This window comes from Sapajus apella, unplaced genomic scaffold, assembly GCF_009761245.1.
Source record: "Sapajus apella isolate SASKATOON/1434 unplaced genomic scaffold, GSC_monkey_1.0 scaffold10, whole genome shotgun sequence".
Lineage (NCBI taxonomy): Eukaryota > Metazoa > Chordata > Mammalia > Primates > Cebidae > Sapajus > Sapajus apella.
Window position 1 is genome coordinate 24,197,895 of NW_022436950.1, and position 8,330 is coordinate 24,206,224.

Sequence of the window (8,330 nt, forward strand, 5' to 3'; positions counted from 1 at the left end):
TTCTTTCTTTCCTTTCTTTTCTTTTTCTTTCTTCCTTTCTTTTTCTTTCTTCTTTCTTTTCTTTCTTTCCTTTCTTTCTTCTTTCTTTCTTTCTTTTTTTCTTCCTTTCCCTCTCTCTCTCTCTTTCTTTCTTTCTCTTTCTTTCTTGTTGTTGTTTTTGAGACAGAGACTTGCTCTGTTGCCCAGGCTGGAGCACAGTGATGCAATCTTGGCTCACTGCAACCTCAGTCTCCTGGGTTCAAGTGATTCTTGGGCCTCAGCCTCCCAGGTAGCTGGGATTATGGGCATGGCCCACCAGGACTGGCTAATTTTTGTATTTTTATTAGAGACAGGTTTTGCTATGTCGGCCAGGCTGGTCTCAAACTGCTGGCCTCAAGAGATCCACCCACCTTGGCCTCCCAAAGTTTTGGGATTACAGATGTGAGCCACCATTGTAAACAGGGTTTGAGGAAGGTACTTCTCACAGATGCACGTGAAAAACCCAAACATCATGCTTATGAATTGCAAGGATCACATTAATTTCTTTAGAAAGCTGTCTGCCCTATCATATTGAACCCTCCTTTATGGACAGGGACTACACTTTATTTCCCTGTGCTTATCTGAGTGCCTAATACAATAACTAGTAGATAACACACTAACTATAGAGGCTTAAAAGATCTGTCTCTGGCCGGGCCGGGTGGTTCATGCCTATAATCCCAGCAATTTGGGAGGCTGAGGTGCACAGATCACCTGAGGTTGGGAGTTTGAGAGCAGCCTGACATGGAGAAATCCTGTCTCTACTAAAAAAATACAAAAAAATTGGCTAGGCATGGTGGTGCATACCTGTAATCCCAGCTACTTGGGAGGCTGAGCAGGGGAATTGCTTGAGCCCGGGAGGCGGAGGTTATAGTGAGCTGAGATCATGCCATTGCACTCCAACCTGGGCAACAAGAGTAAAACTTCATATAAAAAAAAAAAAAAATCTGTCTCTACTGCTCTCTACTCCTAGTCTCCATCACTTCCAATTCATGGACACAGACATTCATCCACAGAGATTTGGGGACCTGGTTCACAGCCTTTGTTTTCTACCTCAACTCCTACCTTATTTTGCTAAGGTCAATATCCCCATCAATGGCTCATTGAATATCCTTGCTTTTCAATCTCTGATTCCAAGAATGAGAAAGATAAATACTTTACATCAATACCAAATTCTGGGTGTAATTCCTTAGAATTGTCCTTGAGAAAGTTCTACAATTCTGTTATTATAATTAGAATTTCAATATGAGTTTTTACCTATTAATGACATTACAACCAAATAAAAATATATTATTTTTTGGTGAACCATAATTTATTGTCCAAACGAGGACAAATTTTACAATCTCTACTTCTTAGTTTGATTGTTTAGTCCATTTACATTTAATGTTTTTTGTTGTTAGTGTGTTGTTTTGAGACAGGCTCTTGCTCTGTCGCTCAGTGCAGTGGCACAATCATAACTTACTATACACTCAAATTCCTAGGCTCAAGCAATCCTGCCACCTCAACCTAGCTAATTTTTAAATTTTTTATTCTTTGTAGAGACAAGGTCTTGCTGTGTTGACCAGGCTGATTCTCTAACTCCTAGGTTCAAGCAGTCCTCCCACCTCAACCTTCCAAAGGGCTGAAATTACAGGCATGAGTCACTGTACCTGACCCACATTTAACGTTATTATTGATATATTTAATTATGCCATTTTGCTATTCGTTTTTCTATATATCTAACTTTTTTTTGTTCCGCTGGTTCTTTTTTACTATCTTTTCTGTATTAAGTGGATATTTTGGGAAAACTTTTTCTATCTCTTAGAAAGAAGCTTAAGGAAGATGCAATGCCTATTCTTCTATTGGATATGATTATAGTAACCATGACAGCCATCCTTTAACTATGAGTGAATCTTGATGTTTAAGAAAGATGAGAGGAGCCTGGGGTTTTTTATGCCATTATGAAGGCTTTGAATTAACCAAATCTTGGGCCATCCTACTTTCAAACATTGTTATTTGAGTAAGCAATGTCATTTTAGTGGAAGCCAGTTGACTTGAAATCTATAGAAGTAACTGAAAACATCCTAAGCTATTTTTAAAAGTAAATAAATATACTTGTTTCAGAAACACACTAGCAAAGGATAGGATGGACCCACACCTAATATGTGTTGTTGACTGTTGAAGTAACCAACTATCTGGATCTGCACTGTGTTCTAGTAACAATGAGCCACATGTGATTATTGAGCACTTTGAAACACAGCCAACTTGAACTAAGAAGTTCTGTAAGTGTAAAACAAACTCCACATTCTGAAGACTTAGACCAGAACAATAATAATATAAAACATTTCTAATAATTTTAATTGATTACATGTTAATATGACAATATTTAGGATATATTGGGTTAAGTGGAATATGTTAATGAAATTAACTTTGTTTCTTTTTAGTTTTTAAAGGTGGCTACTAGAACATTTAAAATTACCTATGTTGGCTGGGCACGGTGGCTCACACCTGTGATCCCTACACTTTGGGAGGCCGAGGCAGGCAGATCACCTTAGGTCAGGAGTTCGAGACCACCCTGGCCAATATGGTGAAACCCATCTCTACTGAAAATATAAAAATTAGCTAGGCGTCGTGGTACATGCCTGTAATCCCAGCTTCTTGGGAGGTTGAGACTGGAGAATGGCTTGAACCCAAGAGGCAGAGGTTGCAGTGAGCTGAGATGGTGACAGTGCACTCCAGCCTGGTGACAGAGTGAGACTGTCTCAAGTAAACTAATAAATAAATAAATAATAAAATTACGTATGTCATTTCCATTATATTTCCAGTGGACAGCACTGATCTAGATGGAATCTAAGAATTGTCTGTCAATTGCTAGCTGAGGTAAGGCATAGAATTTCTTGAAAAGGTTTATATTAACACTTTAAAAATAGTATTTATATAGCATGATTCAACTATAAGTTACAAATTTTAGAAATTATCTGAAACTAGAAAAGGGGTAACCAATATATACTTGGTTTTGCCAGAATTTACTTAAAAAATCCAGAGACAGGCCAGGCTGGCTCACGCCTATAATCCCAGCACTTTGGGAGGCCAAGGGGGGGGGGTAGATCATGAGGTCAAGAGATCGAGACCATCCTGGTCAACATGGTGAAACCACGTCTCTACTAAAAATACAAAAATTAGCTGGGCATGGTGGCACACGCCTGTAGTCCCAGCTACTCGGGAGGCTGAGGCAGGAGAATTGCTTGAACCCAGGAGGCAGAGGTTGCGGTGAGCCGAGGTTGTGCTGAGCCAAGATTGTGCCATTACACTCCAGCCTGGGTAATAAGAGCAAAACTCTGTCTCAAAAAAAAAAAAAAATCCAGAGACTTAAAATTGATTTTATAGAATCTAGCTTGCATAAATTCAGGATTTTGGTATCAGACCCTCACAGATGTATTCTTTGTATCTTCCTCTGTTTCTAGGTTACTAAGTAATATACATGGACAAATGTATATTGTACTATTTTAATTCTTTAGATCAGAAATGTAAGTTCCTCTGATTCTAAAATCCTAGATTTTTGAGTTCTATGATTGGTTATGTTTCTAATAATAAGAAAAATTTAATTAAAACTTTATTTTATAAGTGTAATTTGATTGGGTGCAGTGGCTCAAACCTGTAATTCACCACTTTGGGAGGCTGAGACAGGTGGATCACCTCAGGTCAGGAGTTTGGGAGCAGCCTGGCTAACATGGTGAAACCCCGACTCTACTAAAAACACAAAAATTGGCGGGCATGATGGCAGGCGCCTGTAATCCCAGATCCTGGGGAGGCTGCAGGAGAATCGCTTGAACCTGGAGGCAGAGGTTGCAGTGAGCCAAAACTGTGCCACAGCACTCCAGCCTGGGCAACAGAACAAGACTCTGATTTAAAAAAAAAAAGTGTAATAAAAAAACCCCAAAAGAATAAAAGTGTAATTAACATTAGAAAAAAGTAGAACAGGGCCTGTGTTATAGGCTAAATTGTGTCCCTCCAAATTCACATGGTGAAGCCCTAACCCCCAGTACTACGTGAGAGATAATGTGACTCTATTTAGAAATAGGGCCTTTAAAGAGATACTTAAGTTTAAATGAGGTCATAAGGGTGAGCCATAATTCAAAATGACTGGTGTCCTTATGAGAAAAGGGAGAGGCATCAGGGATGTACCCCCACAGAGGAATGATTATGTGCGCACACAGCAGGAAGGCAGCCATCTGCCAGCCAAGGAGAGAGAAGTCAGAAGAAACCAAATCTTCCATTACCTTCATTCTGAACTTCTAGACAGCAGAACTGTGAAAAAATCATTTCTCTGGTTTAAGCCATTCAGTATGTATTATTACATTACAGCAGCCATAGTAAACTATGGCAGTCCCAGTAAAGCTTTAGTAAGCTGCAGCCTGATACAGACCATCCTTGTATTTCTATATGAAACTCTGAGGAGGTGGGTAAACTGTGTCCTTTCCCACATGCTTGAGGGCTGAAAAGTGACCACCATGTGAAAATATTGTTTTATCTTAGGGCTGCTTGCCAATATGTCGATTTTGTAATTTTCAAAGTAAAATAACTGAATATATACATAGATGTTAAAAGTATGTATCATGGTTGAATACCTGGGACAGTAAATTTCCATAATTTAAGGATTTTTCAAAAAACCTCATCTGCATTAATTTTTAAGGAAAATAATTTGTATAGATTATACGACTTTATTCAACAAAATATACTGATGTCTAGCAATGTATATATGCCCATTACAAATGTATAGCTATGACAATACCCAGTATAAGTACGTAGGTAATAGTTATATATCACTACTACATGCCACACACTGTTGTCTACACTTTACATAGATGAATTCATTTAATCAGATGTACTTTCTTAGAATTTATTTAGGAAAAATAAAACCTTTAATAATACATCATGTTTTCAGAACTTGGAACCACTATCCTAAGCATTTTGAAAGAAAAGTTCAGCCTACAAGGTTAAACTAAAATCTTCAATCTAATATCTGGAAAAGCTCCATATAAAAATCGATAGCAAAAGAAAAATATTTTGGATCTCTTGGAACAATAAGAGCATAATAAAATAGTTGGGTGTTTTTCTTGGGGCAGAAAATGTGTCACCCTTCAGGAGTAAGAAGAAAGACTCCATATGCGCAATTATAACATGAAACACAATTGTCATCTGTCATCTGTCTTCTTTCCTTTAAACAATCTAGTTTAGGATTAAGATTAAATGTCAGACCCAAGAGACCACACATTGCATCTATTTGTTATTGAAACTAAATGTCAAAAGATCCTTCAAGCAGAAGCAACATTTGGGAATAGCATCAGTATAATTCACTATCACATTTTTTATCATTAGATATTAAGGCATATCAACCATAAATAAATACAAATTTTAAGTTTTAAGTATTGTGAAACCCCAAACATAATTTTATCCTTTTAAAACATATATATATATATATATATTTCTTTTCTTTCTCCTCATCTACTGTGAAGGAATAAAATATAATTTACGTTGGCTCTTTAATGCTGGGTTTTCAATCAGCATTTAAGAATGTGTATCCGGCTGGGCACAGTGGCTCACACGTGTAATCCCAGCACTTTGGGAGGTAGAGGCAGGTAGATCACCTGAAGTCAGGAGTTCGAGACCAGCCTGATCAATACGGTGAAAATCCATCTCTACTAAAAGTACAAAAATTAGCTGGCTTTGGTGGTGGGTACCTGTAATCCCAGCTACTCAGGAGGCTGAGGTGAGAGAATCGCTTGAACCCAGGAGGTGGAGGTTGTAGTGAGCCAAGATCATGCCACTGCACTCCAGCTTGGGTAACAGAGTGAGACTTCAACTCAAAAAAAAAATTTATGTATCTCTTTTATTTGCTTATAGAGTTGAGTCAGCATGGATATGACTAGGAGGAGAGTATGGGTATAAGGATGGAGTTCTTAAATCAATATAATAAAGAATAAACAGGTAGGGTGTCATGGCTCAGGCCTGTAATCCCAGTACTTTGAGAGGCTGAGGTGGGAGGATGCCTTGAGCCCAAGAGTTCAAGACCAGCCTGGGCAACATAGTGAGGCCATGTCTCTAAAAAGGAAATTAGCTGGGCTTGGTGGGTGCACACCTGTAGCCCCAGTAACTCAGGAGGCTGATGTGGGGGGATTGCATGAGCCCAGGAGGTTAGGCTGCAGTAAGCCACTGCACTCCAGCCTGGCCTACAGAGCAAGACCTGTCTTAAAAAAAAAAAAAAAATGAGAGAGAGAGAGAGAATAAACATGATTCTCACCTCCTCAGGAAACGTTTTTGTGTTGACTAAAGGGAAAGGAATCTAGAAAAAGCTACATATAAATAAAAATTTTTTATTAAAAAAAATTTTCATTTTTAAGGATGATGCAAGCTAGAAAGGTGAGAGACCTACAGCTAACAGAACATCAATGTGAGTTATCAAAGTGCGCATAGTGCAAATTTATTTATAGACTTGCTCCTTCTTACCAAAACTTTATGTTTGCAAAGATGTTGAAGACAAGGCAATGGACATGGATGCAAGGAGAGCATTGAGGACATTTAGACTTAACAAGGGTGGAGAAGCGGAGCAGGTTAAGAAGGTGCAAGCGGAGAACACTTCAGCTTTCCCTGCTTAATTATTCTCCATGCATACTTTTCTTTTTTTGAGATGGAGTCTTGCTCTGTCGCCCAGGCTGGAGTGCAGTGGCGCGATCTCAGCTCACTGCAACGTCCGCCTCCTGGGTTCAAGCAATTCTCTTGCCTCAGCCTCCTGAGTAACTGGGACTGCAGGCATGCGCCGCCACACCCTGCTAATTTTTGAATTATTAATAGATACAGGATTTCACCATGTTGACCGGGCTGGTCTCGAGCTCCTGACCTCGTGATCCGCATGCCTCCGTCTTCCAAAGTTCTGGTATTACAGACATAAGCCAGCGCACCCGACCTCTCCATGTATTCTTTATGCAATGAGTTCATGCAGTTGTTCCACATAAAATTTTAAGTGTATCAACAGAGAAGCGTCTCCTCAAAGGGTAATTGAAAGGATATTGATTTATTCCTAGGGACTGTGCTTTCAGAAGAACATGCCACCACAAGGGAGCAGCAAAGGTGGTTTTTTGAGGCATCGGCATCAACTCAGAATATCAAAGACAAGGACAACCAACTACATTTGCCCAACGACTTCCAGCTAATGAAGTGCTCTTATCAATCATTTTCATTATAACCCAAAGACAGACATTCTATTAAGACCTGAAGAAGTTCCAAGGTCACAGTGCCAGGAAATGGTAGACTTGAAACTGCCTTTTCTTACTCTGAAGTAAGTGTGGGCTAGCCTAATGCTTGGGCTAATTAGGTATAGAGAACTAACGATTAAAAGACACCCTCCTGGGCTGAGCGCAATGGCTCATGCCTGTAATCCCAGCACTTTGAGAGGCCAAGGCAGGAGGATTACTTCGGGTCAGGAGATCAAGACTAGCCTAGCTAATGTGGTGAAACACCGTCTCTACTAAAAATACAAAAATTAGCTGGATGCGGTGGTGTGTGCCTGTAATCCCACGAGAATCACTTGAACCTGGAAGGTGGAGGTTGTAGTGACCCGAGATTGCACCACCGCACTCCAGCTGGGGCAATAGAGCAGCACGGTGTCACTAAGTAAATAATTATAATGTGCCCTCCTGGGGCATACATTTCAGCCTGGAAAGAAGCAACCACTGAATTTTAGAATTCGACTGTGTGCCATTGCTTTTCTCTTTGTTGTTGCTGAGGATAGGTATTCAGTTCTTATTTTTGAGGAGAATATAACATTCCACATTGCGTTGCATTCTAATTTTAGAAAATTGAAATATAAAAAAATAAAATACATGCTATAAACTTCAGAATATGGTATCTATAAACCATTCCAGTATTCTTTTTGAGGTTGTGTTGACAATCTTTTAGAGAAAGCAGCACAGTGGGACAGTGGGTCTATGCTCTTGTCATCCTTGGCCTGTGTCCCTAATGCTCCCTCTTTTTCGTTCTTACTGAAATGTCTTCATTTTCATCTCATTGCCCTAAGTACAACAGTCATTCGAAATTTCAAAGTGATGCTTGTCAGTTCAGTCCTGATTCATTAGCAAAGGCAAGGTAGAATCCTTTCATTTTCTTCCCTTCTCAAAAGTACTTATTCCTTTTAAAAAGGCAATGCCCACTTTTAGATCAGGTCATAGCGGAAGTCGGTATCAAAAGAGAAAATACTTTGGTGGAGGTTGACTTTGCAACACCTTTCAATAACGCTAGGGGGTGGGTCTGTTCTCCACCCTTATTATGTTGCATCCTTA

General features: G+C 39.4%; 1 non-coding gene across 1 annotated transcript; it reads right to left on the bottom strand.

The window, feature by feature from the left end:
• Positions 1-412: 412 nt before the first annotated feature.
• On the bottom strand, positions 413-511 carry LOC116552071. Its single transcript, XR_004269196.1, has one exon. It is a non-coding gene; the product is annotated as a small nucleolar RNA U13 (small nucleolar RNA).
• Between the last annotated feature and the right edge of the window lie 7,819 nt (positions 512-8,330).